Raw genomic sequence first — 15633 nt, forward strand, 5'->3', positions numbered from 1 at the left:
TTTGAAAACAATTCATCATACTCAAACCATATGAAGTGTTATACATCATTTCTTTTTAATTGATTCGGCAGCGGAAGCAAATGAAATCAATCAAATATGTTCAATTTAATTGAACTAGTCATGAATCTTATCACATAAGACTTCTTACTGACGCTAATATCATGTGGATTTATCTTCATAAATCCGGATATTAAAGATGTATTATATTACTCCAAAAGTCTTAAATCATTCTCAATGATTAAAATGTCATCCACATATCGGACTAAATAAAATTTCCGTAACTCCCACTAAACTCCATGTATAAACACAACTTCTCGACTTATCGAGAAAAGTTTTATAACATGATAAAAACATTGATTCCAACTCATTGATGTCCTACTTAAGACCATCTCTTAAGTTGCACATTATCTTAGGATTGCAAGAATCTATAAAACTCATGACATGTATTGAATACATTCCTTCTATTGAAGAAGTGGGTTTTAGATTCACTTGCTATGTATTTCATAATAATGAAACACAATCCTTAAGAAGATCCAAATAGGCTTAAGCATTTCAACTAGCGCAAAACCCTTTGCAACCAATCTTGTTTTGAAAACTGTCTTTATTAGTGCAAAACCCTTTGTCACTAATCAAGCCCTTTTGTTTCGGATTTTCATGGCTCTAAGCCTTGTATTGAGTTGTGACTTAAACACTCTTATGTAAGTCATATGTTCATTACTTTCTAGAAGTAATCAACTTGAATCAAACAATTTCTTTTGTAAGTTATAAGCTCTTTACTTTCTTAAAAGTAGCATGAATTCATCATTTTTAACAAGTGACGAATTTAACCTCCTAGGTTTTGAAGAAACAATGTCTTACACAAAACGTCTCATGTAGCCAAGAAAGACCAGTTTCTTGCGACATAACATACTTTGTGGCTCTTGAATAATTTCTCCCACTCTGTCTTCTAGAAATAAACTTGTATTTTAGAAAGACAGCTTCATGAGCCGCAAACCCGTCGTGCTCGTGATAATTGAAAAAGGGAAAAATGAGCATTTGTTTCTTGTGAAAACTTACAACCATGGTACCCTTACCATTTCATATCTCATATGATTCGATTTAGTGGAAAAATAATTTAGACAAAAATGATAAAATCCCCAAAAGGATCAAGTAACTCAAAGTAACTTGATTGAAGTCCAAACCATATCGAATAGCGTTTGATTTCTTATCCAATCACACATTATTTCATAATGCGTGCTAAGAGAGATTAACTAGTGATATTAGATCACATTTCCATTGGCTTATATCAAAGTCTTCACTTTGATAATCCCATCACGACTAAATCGTGATTTCTTTAACTCTTTAAACTTCTTTAAAGATTTTTCTATTTACCTTATTAAGTTAACACATTAGCGTCAACTTAAATCTTTGGTAAAAGAGAATGATCAACCTATTATGGATCAATGATTTATAACCTCGATCTCCTTTTCAACCAAAAGGCACGAGACATCTTGCTTTGAATACAAGATACGCATATACCATTAACAATCTAATGGTTTCAAGAGTACTCGTTAACTCTTTGCGTTCATCATTCCAAAATTTTAAGGTTTAATCTTGGTTTACCAATTTGAGTCTTGCATCATCTTCATGATATATTATTCTAGTTTGGTTTAGAATATAATCACCTTGATGATGGGCTAGCCATACATCAAATCATGGTGTATAGGGTCACAAAAGTGAAACCTCTTTTGTATCTTTAACAAATTGTATTCTTATTTAGAGTTTATGTACTTAATAGTCACAATTAAGTACAACTCCAAACCCGAAAACTAGATTTAGTACACAATGACTCTATCTCTTGACTTCATTGTTGCTAGTCGTCATATTCTAATCATCCTATGTATCAAACATAATGATGAAAACCACCACCGGTTTCTAATATTAACGAAGTAATACTAGCAAAATTTATGTTTAATCAAATAAACATTTAACGAAGAAGGTTCCATTAGATGTCCCACAACTAACTTGTTGATTCTTCAATAATTTGGGGTAGTTTCCTTTCTCGTGTCCAACATTTAAGACAATGGAAACTTTATCGGTCGGGATTGATAGGTTTAGTATCGTCATTCTCAACAACTTTACCTTTAACATAACCTTGTATCAATTCCATTATAATCTTTACTTCTTGAACCTCGTCCTCATCTTAACGGTTTAAGAGAATGCTCCCACTTATTTCAATGAGTCTTTGCTTTGAGAAGCAAAATTGAATTCATGAAGATTACTCTTCATTTGTTCGTTTTAGTCTTAAAACTTTCATTGAAGTGGTTGCGTTATTTTGGTCAATTACGAATTCTGACAAATCTAATTACCAAAATATTTTATCGCTTTAAGGCACTTAATTCAATTAAGTATATGAATAACAATCCATTGTAAGTAGATGTGTTAGTCAAGAATCAAAACCCTGTTTGATAATGAATAACTTTAATCTATACTCTTTACAAGAGATCCTTAGCAATGGTTCTTTTGAGATTTTAGAAGCAAATTCATATTTGTCTTTAGTTACGATGTTTTAAAGGAGATTTCAAAAATCGAAATGATATCGTATATTAATTGTGGTAAAGAAATAGAACAGTATGATAACAGAATAGTGGAAAACTTAACATTTATCGTTTTAATAATACTTGTAAATAATTTAACAAGTATAGCATTTACATAGTGACCTCTACCCAACTATGATAAATGATTCCAAGATCCAAATTCATATTAACTTGGGCACGGTAGGGCCGATTCATCCCTTATCAATATAACTCGGTGGATTAACTCTTTAATCGATTCTACTTTTAGAACTCTTGGTCGATAAAATTACATTAACAATTATCTTTAGCCCAAAACACATTCGACAAGGGCACGGTAGGGCCGATACATCCCTTATCAAAAACTTTTGTTGAGTTCAATCCAAATTTCGAATAAATGTGTCCATGATCCAAATCCATATCAACTTGGGCACGGTAGGGTCGATTCATCCCTTATCAACATGAATTCGGTGGATTAACATTCATCACCCACTTCCCCTACGTAACAAGTTTTGTACCCCGGTAGGGCCGAGTGCACTCTCTCGCGAAATAGGTTTTCATGGTTTCTACTATTTGGTAAGGCTATGTCTCAATTGATTGTTTTAGCGAGAGGTCATGTCAATTTATTATCTATCACGTTTTAAGTGAACTAAAGCAGTGAACTACGATAATTCTAATTGACACGGTCGATAAACTCGATTAAAGAAGATGATGCATGTTTTAGTTATGGCGATTTAGCGATGCATGCGACATAAAATAAAATGCAAGCATAAAAATAAATAAATCCTAGTATGGCCTTCCTAAAATAGAAAATCTAATTAACTATTACATATTCGGAAACCAACTCCATTGGTCCCTTGTACTTCGGTTGTGGCACGCATCTCTAGGTAACACCGTCTTTATGTATCGCCATCTTGAAGAAATCCGTCTTTGGGAACTCCGAAATGAATAAAATTACATAATAAATTACATAATTTCCTATTATACATTTGTAACTAAAATAAAATAAATCTATTAAATTACAAAACGGTAATACGAGATCACAATAAAATTACAACCGAATCGATATTCCCATACATTTCGGGAAATACCAATTAAAATCTAAGGCCATACTAAGCAAAATTACATAATTCAAAAATTACATAAATTAAAATTATGACAATCATAAAGAAAATGCAGCATTATAATATGTATGAACATGCCCAATTTTATGCTAAATCGCCTTTAATTAGCCAATATCGTATATTACTTGGTTTTTACGGATTTGCGTGATTTCAACATTTTACAATCACAAAAATACATAAATTCATATTTATGCATAAGTTAATTACCCTAATCTCTTAGGACTCAAAATTTAGTCTTCACTAATTATTTGACCATAATTAACTCATATTAATAAAATTGTTCATTAATGGACTAAAATTACCAAAAATAAGCTATAAACTTCAAATAAATCACAAAATTTCAAATAAATTCAAAATTTGAAATTTAAACTCATGAACATTCTGTAAAAATACCATGACACTCATAATGTTCAAAACCTTAGGTCAAAAATTTCGAAATTTTTCCGGAAAAACAATGTTGCGGTTTATCGGTTTTTAACAAAATAATCATAAAAACATGTGAAAAATTATTCTCATCAACTTTTCAATTTTAGATCTGAAAAAGATAATAAAATGCAACATTTGATGTTTTTCTTTAGTCATAGATTATGTTTTATTAATTTTTCACTAATAAAGTCACTATTCATGCAATTTTTCTTCAAAAATCCATAAATCATGCAAAAAGACTTAACTATAGCCCATTATTTTAAACACATCTTGTAAAATTGCATGTGACAACATATTAAATTTCTAGGACCAGATTCTAAATTTATCTCATATTAACCTATTTTTCATTTAAATCCGATTTTTATCATGGAAAATCCCTTTTTCGAGCATAAGAACTCATAAAATTATGAAAATTTCCAGATCATCTAAAAATAATATATGTGAAAACATATCCAAAAACCACTGGAAAATTCGAAGTTTAGCTAATTTTAGACCGAAAATAACATTTTTACTCATAAAATCATATTTAAATGCCATTATTGTATAATATGAACAATAAAAATCCGTAAAATAACCAAAATATCCTAAAAACATTTTAGGACTAGAAATTTTAACATACATGAATTAATTTCGTGATATATCATAATAACACAAATTATACAAGTTTTATATGTTAATCTTTATAACTCGGAAAAACTTTTAACCGATTTGCATGCAAACAACCATGGCTCTGATACCAATTGAAGGAAAAGTATATCTATATATTTAACATACTCATATATGTTTTATTTTAATTTGTCATAAAATTAATGAGTGATCTTATGCATGCAAACTAATAAACAATATAAAGAAGAAACCATCATCTTACATTGTGATTTTCGGATTTATGGGCACAAGTGAGTTCACCTACTCACTTGTTCTTGAGCTCTCCAAATGGAAGAACAAGGATTCAAGTATAGAATCCCTCCCAAAAGCATATACCCAAGGAAATCTCTTAATAACTAATATTATTTAGATCTAGTAATAATATTAGTTTTACTATAAAATTGACACAAATAAATTGCATTTTACTCTTGAAAATCTCGGTCAAGAGGGAGTATATGTGAGTTTATTTCTCTAGAATTATCATAAATTGTAGAGAGTTTTTTATTGCATTTTCTTACTCTAGAAAATTAGATGGGAAGAATGAATAATCATGTTGAAAGAGAAAAGCTCTTCTCTCTTTCTTGTGGGTGGCCGAAAAGAGCATTGGGTAGTATGCCCAATGCCTTTTGTTTTTGCTCTTCTCAAAAGCTTAGGCTTGCAAGGCTAGTAGGTAGTCTTTAATAATTATGTTTTCCACTAATATGAAAACACAATATTAACCCAACACTCCCTCTAATTTCGGCACTTTCATAATAAAATGGATGGTCCATTTTATTTTGTCATTTGTCAATTTTGTCACATGTAACATGTTACATGACATGTCACAATGTAATGTATTTTTAACATATTAAAAATCAACATACTCATAAAATATGTCATTTACAAAATTGACTAGTAATTCGTAATTACTCGTGCTAAAATGTTTCCAAATTATAAATTACAACATTCTGTATTTATAATAATTTATTCATTCCGTTTCAATTGTTTCTGTAAACAATGATTTCATCTAAGTAATAAAACAATTCGATTACTTAGACCGTGTCTCATTTAATCATATTTACAATAAGATACGTAAATTATACTCATAAAATCATCCGTCAATTTTAAGCAATTTAATTAACTCGTATCGGTATACGATTAATTAAATAATTAATTAAGAGTATTTCCTTATAGGTATGACCTAAGGGGATCAACTGATCACCACCGTCGCACGACAGTAATGTCAAACTCTAGTCAGCCAATCATTACCGATATGTGTGGACCAGTTGACTGTAAAATATTACATCCCACATATATTCTTAAAATGAGATTTAATAATGATATTTAAATCATGTAATCGCACTATTGTTGAGGACACATTTCCCAACATCTGCTGCGTGCAGATGTGGGTGTGTCTGATCGATCAGGAGAGCAACGTGGGAAGGGGCTAGGGGAGAAGCGTGGAAGGGAGGAGGCAGCTATAGTCGAGGGGCAAAAGAGGTCAAGAGTAATGTCAGACGGGAGCGGCTTAGTATCTGAGGCGGAGGTTGACGAAGGTCAACCCCGCCGAGCCCAATGAATATCCTTAGTATCAACTGTCGGGGCTTGGGCAACCCCGACACGGTTCTTGCGCTCCGTGCTTTTGTACGGAGGGAGGCCCCGGCCATTTTGTTTTTTGTGCGAAACAAAGCTTAGTGGCCGTGATATGCGGAGGGTGAGGGAGAGGTTGGATGGGTGTTACGGGTTGGAAGTGAATAGTGCGGGTAGAGCGGGTGGTTTAGCGTTGTTGTGGAAAAAAGATGTTGACTGCACTTTTAGGTCATCGTCTCTACACCACATGGACTGTGTTATTCGAAGGGGGGGGGGGGATGGAGACTTACGGGGTTCTATGGTTGGCTTAATGTGGCTGACCGTCATCTGTCATGGGAGCTTCTTCGGTTACTTGGCAATCAATCTTCGATGTCGTGGGTGTGTATTGGGGATTTCAACGAGGTTCTTTTCTCCACCTAAATGAAAGGAGGACATAGACAACAATAGCAAATGAATAATTTCCGGGATGCTATTGATGAGTGTGGGCTTCGAGATGTGTCGTGGTAGGGTTATAACTTTTCATGGGATAATGGACAAGCGAGCGAGGCCAACAGACAAAGTATGATTGACAGGGCGATGTGCTTGGCTCAGTGGATTGACATGTTCCCTTTTGCAAGACTTATCTACTTGGATAGAGAGTGGTCGGACCATGCTCCGATTAAGCTCTATTTAAACAAGAGAGAGGCACAAGGGGCTTCCCCACGGAAGTTCAGGTTCGAACAAGCTTGGGTGGGCGAAGAGGGGTGTAGGGAGGCCATTGATCGCGGGATGGAGAAAGGGGGGCAGGATGCACCAAGGGTGTTAGCTGAATGTGCGCGGGAGTTGGGGAAGTGAAAGGGGGTGAGGATTTCTGATATTGGAAGAGATATAGGTCGGAAATGCAAACAATTAGCTAGATTGAATGAGGGTGAGAGGACGGAAGAGAATCGGTGATAGCGGGTAGAGGTCGTCGTACCCGATCAAACAATTTAACTTAACTAGTAAGGGTAGTCCAGGTCGAACCACAAGGAGATCAAGTTTGAGTATTAGTTTTGTCTTAGATTATAAGTTAGCTACGCGAATCATGAAATTAATTAATATTAAACTAATTGCTAAACTAAAAATAAATTAAACTACGACTACTAAACTAAGTAAACAAGTAATGAAAAGTGATTTAAACAATAAAGGAAAGCCTAGGGTCCGATCTCACATCCGACATGTTCATTTACTATTATAATCCCGTTATTTAGTTATTGAGGTAATCTGTAAGGAGGAGACGTCTCTAATTCGCCAAGCACCCCCCTCTCGGGTTTACACTTGGACACTAGCTATCCCTACCAACCCCCCTCTCGGGTTCGAAGGTCGGTATCCTTAGTTTAACACCCGACTACCCCAAAAACATGCATATTCCCAAGGTAGCCTAACATTAACTAAGGTCATTAAGCCCACATCAAATTCCGGGTCATCCCACTCCCTCTCTCGAGGGTCGATTTCAAACCCAAGACTAAAGGTGCCCTCCTTTGGCTCTCCCTCTCGGTCTCAGCCAAAGTTGACAATTAGGCTTAAACAAGGTAACCAAATCCTCAACCTAATTGGTTCTCACCAATGGACAAGGGTTAAGAATTAACATTACCCACAAATAAACCATCAAAAATAGTCAATCTTCTAGTCAACCCTTACATATTTCCTCAACAACTAATTAAAATAGGATTTAATTAAGTAACTTACACATGTCGGGGTTAAATCGAATCCTAGTGAAAATACTACTCACTAATCATTACTAATCTAACACTAAACACATTTATAATTACTTTAATCATGAAATTAAACAAAATAAAGTAATAAAGATTGAAACTTTAACTAATCTAATGACTAAACATGAATAAATTAACACTAAACATGTTAAGAGTAATATAGACTAAAACTTTAACTAATTAAAGAGACTAAACTAAGTAAAACATAACAATAATTAAATAACAATAAGAGAAAGAGCGAGAGAAAATTTATACCAACTTGTAATTAAATGGAAATGAGATGATAAATCTTCACACAATAATTATAAATTGGGAAATTAGAGAAGATCTAAACTAAAACAAATGAGTTTTTTGGTAATTTTTGGGACAAAAATAAATTACCCTAAACTAATCTACTCCATGCTCTTTCCCGTCTTCTGCCCAGATCCCCCCCTCTAAAGAGTTGCGCCCTTTTCTTCCCTTTTTGTGTGTAGCTGCTCTCCTCCAAGATATCCTCACATTCCTTTATCAACACAAAACCCACAAACTCCTCACCAACATCCTCAATAGTATTCTCCTCAATACTCGACAAAGAAAAATTAGGCTTTCGGCTTTCACAGTTCAACCAATCAAAAAGATTATATGCTTCATCATCCGATTTGGAAGATAAATCACCATCACATAAGGAATCAAGAAAAGATTTAACTTGACTATTCATGCCCTTCTCAATTGTAAGACGCAATTCTTTCTCACTAAAATCATGACCATCTAGTGAGTCAAGAAATTGCACAAGTCTATCAAGATAAGCCCAAAATTCTTCATTTTCATATTGAGGAAAACCAAGATAAAACAACATTTTGAAAATGGCAACAAAAAACGTAGTCTAACAAATCTAAGACTCAACAAATATCAATCCGTTGATCTCCCCGGCAATGGCGCCATTTTGATAGTGATTTATGGAGCCCAAGTCTTACTTTTCAATGAAAATAAGAGCATGGTGGAAAATTGATGGCCCTCGACTTCATTTCTTTACGTCCTTAGTTGATCCGTCTTGACCACTTCTCTTACTCGGACTTGGTACCTATAAGAGTGAAAGCCGAAATCAGTATCAAAATACTAACAAATAATATAAAATAATCTTATTTAAAACTAATCAGCTAATGTACGATATAAGACTAAAATGGGTCCATAAAGCTAACTCGAGTTATTAATTTGATAAAATAAGATATAAAATGTGGGTCAAAAACACGTAAAATATCGTCTTATCATTCGGCATAGGAGGAAGCTTATAGCGGAGTTGGCTGAGTTGCGAAGAAAAGAAGAACAATATTGGCGACAGAGATCCCGTGCTCTTTGGCTCAAGGACGGGGATCGTAATACGAATTTCTTTCATACTCGAGCTGGAGAACGGAAGAGGAAAAACTTTATACATAAGCTAGTGGATGATGAAGGGAATACTCACACGGGGGAGGAGGGGATTGATAATGTGGCTATGGCATACTTTCAGTCACTTTTTGAGTCCTCGAATCCGGGGAATTTCGATGTGCTAGAGGGCTTGGGGCAGCGGGTTTCAAATGACATGAATAGATTCCTGGCGAGGGACTATAGTGAGGACGAGGTGATAGAGGCTTTGAACCAGATGCACCCTTTAAAAGCCCCTGGTCCGGACGGGATGAATGGTTTATTTTTTCAAACTTATTGGGGTTCGATGGGTTCGGTGGTGGTGAGTACTGTCCTTGATATTTTGCGAGGGAATAGGATGCCAACGGAATTTAATAAAACCAACATCGTATTAATTCCCAAGAAGAAAGCTCCGGACAAAGTGAGTGATTTTCGATTGATAAGCCTATGTAACGTGATATATAAGTTGGTCTTTAAAGTGCTGGCAAATCGATTGAAACTGTTTCTTGGTGATATTGTCTCGGAAAATCAGAGTGTTTTTACTCCAGGGAGGCTCATTTCGGATAATGTGCTTATCGCTTTTGAGCTTTTCCATTTCATGAAAAATTCGAAACACAGGGAAGGGTTCATGGCTATCAAACTCGATATGGCTAAGGCGTATGATAGGATAAAGTGGGTTTTATTGGAGAGGGTCTTAACTACGATGGGCTTCGATAGACACTGGGTTGATTGAGTTATGGTTTGCGTTACGACAGTGTCCTTCTCAGTCCTTATCAATGGCAGTCCTTCTCGCAGTTTTCGACCCTCCAGAGGCTTAAGGAAAGGTGACCCTCTTTCACCATATCTTTTTATCCTTTGTGCGGACGTTTTATCCGGTCTTATGAGGAGAGCGGTGGAGAATGGGAGCTTACATGGTGTTCCCATTGCTAATGGTGCGCCATCTATTTCACACCTCCTTTTCGCAGACGATAGTATTTTCTTTACTCGAGCGAATTTGGAGGAGGCAGACGCCATTAACTCTATATTACGGCGATATGAAGCTGCGTCGGGTCAGTTGGTTAGTCTTGACAAGACTACTGTGTCTTTTAGTAAAGGTGTGCCGATTCAGCAAAGGAGTAATTTAGCGGCTCGTTTGTGCATCACTGAGGTGGATGAACATGCCCGTTACTTGGGTCTTCCCACGGTGGTCGGGAGATAAAAAAAGTGCTTAACGGACATTCTTCGGGATAAGCTTAGTAAGAGGCTTAACGGTTGGCGTGGGAAAACTTTGTCTAGGGCTGGTAAGGAGGTTCTCATAAAGGCAGTTGCCAATTCACTCCCTACCTATGTGATGAGTATTTTTAAAATTCCAGTCAACTTTTGCGATGAGCTTCGATCCTTGTTTTCTCGGTTTTGGTGGGGGCACGAGGAAGGAAAGAGGGGCATCAGTCGGGTTTCTTGGAGACGTATGTGCCTGCCGAAGGGTATGAGGGGTTTGGGTTTCCGGGATTTTCATTTGTTCATGTAGGGAAATATCCGTATAAGACCCTTTAAATTTAGGACTATAACGTAAATTTAACATGCGATTATCGTCATAAAACATAAATACAATAGAGAAACGATAAGAAACAAGAAACAACCTCGGGTCCTTTAAAATGCGGCGTAATGAACAGAAATCAAAGTAGATTTCCTCCTAATCGTTGCACCCAAGACCGTCTGAGACTATGCCCCTTGTGCTAGAAAGTGCTCTCTAATTGACTTGCAATATTGAGAGAGTTTATGTGAGTTTTCTGATGAGAGATCTAGGTTTCAGAGAGAATTCTTCTCCAAAACCCTAGTTTTTGTGCAAATGATTATCCTTAGGTCAAAAGGAGAGAGGCTCTCTCCTTTTGTCTTGTTCGGCCAAACCGAGAGCCCAAGGGGAGGGAGTGGGCTTTCACTTCCTCCTTATTCTAACTCGTAGTTCATCTCGAAATTACTAAAATGTATATGACGGGTTTTCAATTATAAATCGTCATTGGTTATCGGTTATTAACGTATCAACTAGTGACATGACTCAGTCGATATATTAATACATGTCCGACAAAGACAATATTGTATAATTAAATAAATTCAATATACATTAATTAAATATAAATCGTTTATATTTAATTTACGAATTAACTGCTTAATTCGCCTTAGCCATTTTTATTTAATCCGTATTAAATAATTATCTCAACATCGCGTTTGACTAATTACTAGTCAATAACTCTGACTAACTGGTTAGTCATATTAGGCATCAACATGACTGTATTTTCATACCGTCACATCTCTCAAACGTATCCTATAGGTGTGACTTTTAGGGACCAGTTGATCACCGCCATCTGTATGACAATAACGTCAAACTTATCTAGCAAGCCAACCGTTATTGATAAACGTGGATCAACTGATAATAATACCAAAAAGTATGCCCTTTGATCCTTTTAGAGATTTATAAGTCCTTGCACTAACTGTTAAGGACACCAGCCCCAACAAGCTCCCACTTGTCCGTACAAGTGTATGTGCAATGACGTTATCCGCACTAACTGGAGGACACAGCTCCAACAAACTCCCACTTGTCCGTACAAGTGTATGTGCGATAACCGATTCTCATATTCATTTAAAAATTTCTCCCACTCAATGTAAAACAATTTGCAGATCCGGATCCGCAAAGGTCGTATTTTACAATCGATCTCGTATCTTGAGTGGTTTCCCCGACTAGAGAGTAACTTAACCGATAAAACGAATCCGTATCCGAGCATGGCCATGCATTTCGATTCTGACTCCTCGAGTGGCCCCGAGAAATATCGAGTACCCGATAAAGGCTGAATATTTCCTTCAACTCGACTCCTTCCGATCTAAGCACGCATGAAATGACCAGAAAAAATCTACTTGGCCCCCTGTTACGGATGACCGTGAGAAAGAAACCAAAGTCACCCAAAATCGCCTAGTCTCAAGAGACAGTCGATAGTCAAAAGAATCGACTCTTAGGATCACCATGGAGGTCCTATCCACGACCGGGCACCGAATGTTATAAAACATTTAGGACTCCACGTCGATGTCACAATTGTGTCCTACGAGATTTCCGTATAAATCGCCTCGTGATTGGTCACCAACTGGTTGACTTATGGCTCGTTGAACCCACCATCAACCAACGTCACAAAATAATTGCCGAGTTATCAGCTCATGTGGGCAATTAAGGACTAAAAATATAATGTTTGTTCAGTTCACTTTGTGGTGTTCAAAATTGTCGTACAATTCCACATGAAAAACAAAATATATAAATATCAAAACGATGATGTCGTATAGAGTACACAAGAAAATGAATCTAATCCATAAAAGAGTACTACAACTCAGGAACACGTTTAATTCCCATGGAATTAACATGCCCTTCATGCTTATCTTGTCGTAAAGGTTTAGTGAGAGGATATGCTATATTATCATGTGTAGCAATCTTTTCCATCACTACTTCCTTTTGCTCCACGTAATCTCGGATTAGATGAGCTTTCCGTTGTACATGTCTAGACGCGACATAGTACTCGGACTCAGTCGTAGAATCTGCTGTAACACTTTGTTTGGAACTCTTCCAGCTGACTGTAGCGCCATTAAGAGTAAAAAACGAATCCAGATTGAGATTTCGAGTCATCTCGATCCGTTTGGAAGCTAGCATCTGCGTAACCGATTGCGCATAGCTTTTGAGGGCCTCCATAAGTCAATGCCCAATCTTTAGTCCTCCGTAGGTACTTAAGAATGTTCTTGACAGCCAGCCAATGTGATTCACCTGGATGCTGTTGGAATCGACTTGTCATACTCAATGCATATGCCACGTCCGGACGTGTGCATATCATGGCATACATGATTGATCCTATAGCCGAAGCATAAGGAATCCGTGTCATGCGCGCTTTCTCTTCCGGTGTCTCGGTGCACGAGACTTGCTCAAATGCACCGGAGCCATAGGAAGAAATCCCCTCTTGGAGTTAGTCATGCTGAATCTCTCTAGAATCTTGTCTATGTAAGACTCCTGACTGAGAGATAACATCCGACGTGATCTATCTCGATAGATACGGATGCCCAAAATTCTTTGTGCCTCACCCAGATCTTTCATCTGGAAATGGTTCTTCAACCATACTTTTACCGAAGTTAAGAGAGGTATGTCATTCCCAATCAGGAGTATGTCATCAACATACAATATTAGGAAGACAATCTTTCTCCCACTCGACTTGATATATAGACATGGTTCCTCGACTGATCGAGTAAATCCATTGTCTTTTATCACTTGGTCGAAACGATGATTCCAACTCCTAGAAGCTTGCTTAAGTCCATTAATGGAGTCCACCTCGGATTTCATGGCCTCAAGCCATAGCTTTGAGTCGGAACTAGTCATGGCATCTTTATAGGTTGCGGGTTCACTACTCGTTAAGAGTAGAATGTCATCTATGTCATGTTCCTCGACCATACCAATGTATCTATCCGGAGGAATAGAGACTCTACCCGACCTCCTAGGTTCCTCAGAATATTAACCATGAGTAGGGATTGAAGGAACTGGTTCCTCCAATGGTTGCTCGGTATTTGGTTATGGAATCTCCGACAGGTCGAAGGTTCTATCACTCTTTGCATTCTCGAGAAATTCCTTCTCTAAGAATGTCGCACTAGCCGCAACAAGAACACGTTGTTCGGTTGGCGAATAGAAGTGATGACCAAGTGTTCCTTTAGGATAACCTATAAAGTATGTCTTGACCGATCACGGGCCGAGCTTATCCTCGTGTCTCCACTTGACATAAGCCTTACAGCCCCAAACCCGTATAAAGGACAAGTTAGGGACCGTTCCCTTCCATAGTTCATATGGAGTCTTGTCAACAGCTTTAGACGGACTTCGGTTAAGTATTAGAGCGGCTGACAAAAGAGCATAACCCCATAATGGATCAGGTAATACCGTGTGACTCATCATGGATCGAACCATATCAAGAAGTGTTCGATTTCTCCGTTCGAACACACCATTCAACTGAGGTGTTCCAGGTGGAGTTAACTGTAAGGCAATCCCACAGTCTTTGAGGTGTTGATCAAACTCGTGAGAAAGATACTCGCCACCACGATCTGAACGCAGTGTTTTAATCTTTCTACCCAACGGGTTGTTCAGACTGTTCGGTATTCTTTGAATTTCTCAAAGGATTCACTTTTGTGCTTCATTAAGTAGACATAGCCATATCTACTTAAATCGTCCGTGAAAGTGATGAAATACCTATAGCCTTCTCGTGCGGTGATTGACATAGGTCCACATACATCCGTGTGTATGAGCCCTAATAGGTCAGCAGCGCGCATTCCAACACCTTTGAAGAAAATCCGAGTCATCTTACCGATGAGATATGATTCACACGTGCCAAATGATTGAAAATCAAAGGCCGAGATAGCTCCATTCTTTATGAGCTGTTTTACGCGTTTCTCATTAATGTGTCCCATGCGGCAGTGCCATAGATACGTTTGATCTTTGTCACCAACCTTTAACTTTTTATTCATTACGTGTAATATTTCGCTGGTCTGATCTAAAACATAAATTCCATTCATGGAGACTGCCTTGCCATAAATCATATTGTGTAATGAGAAAATGTAAGAATTATTCTCTATTACAAATGAAAAACCAAGTTTGTCAAGTGCAGAAACAGAAATAATGTTTTTAGAAAGACTGGGTACATAATAGCAGTTATATAAAAATAACTCAAATCCGCTAGGAAGCTGGATCACATATGTTCCCCTCGAGACGGCAGCCACTCGTGCTCCATTCCCGATACGCAAGTCCACCTCACCCTTTACGAGGGGTTCGATGTTCTGGAGCCCCTGCACATGATTACACAGATGAGGACCACAACCAGTATCTAGTACCCAAGTTCCGTAACTTGCGTGGTTTACTCAATCATATGAATAAAAGTAGAAAAAGATGAAGACATACCAACAGGTTTAACGCGACCTGCCTTTATGTCCTCATGGTATACGGGACATGTACGCCTCCAATGCCCAGTCTTGTGGCAATGGTGACACTCCATGTTACCATCCTTGCTCTTTGTCGCGCCTGATGAGTTGCTCGACTCACCAGGACCACTCTTACCTGAACCCGACTTCTTGAACTTCGGTTTACCTACTGATAGGTCTGCTTTAGCTTTGCCCTTACCCTTGCCCTTGTTTGACACAACGAGAACATCTTGTTTCATGCTC

The sequence above is a fragment of the Silene latifolia genome, unplaced genomic scaffold, assembly GCF_048544455.1.
Source record: "Silene latifolia isolate original U9 population unplaced genomic scaffold, ASM4854445v1 scaffold_20.1, whole genome shotgun sequence".
Classification (NCBI taxonomy): domain Eukaryota; kingdom Viridiplantae; phylum Streptophyta; class Magnoliopsida; order Caryophyllales; family Caryophyllaceae; genus Silene; species Silene latifolia.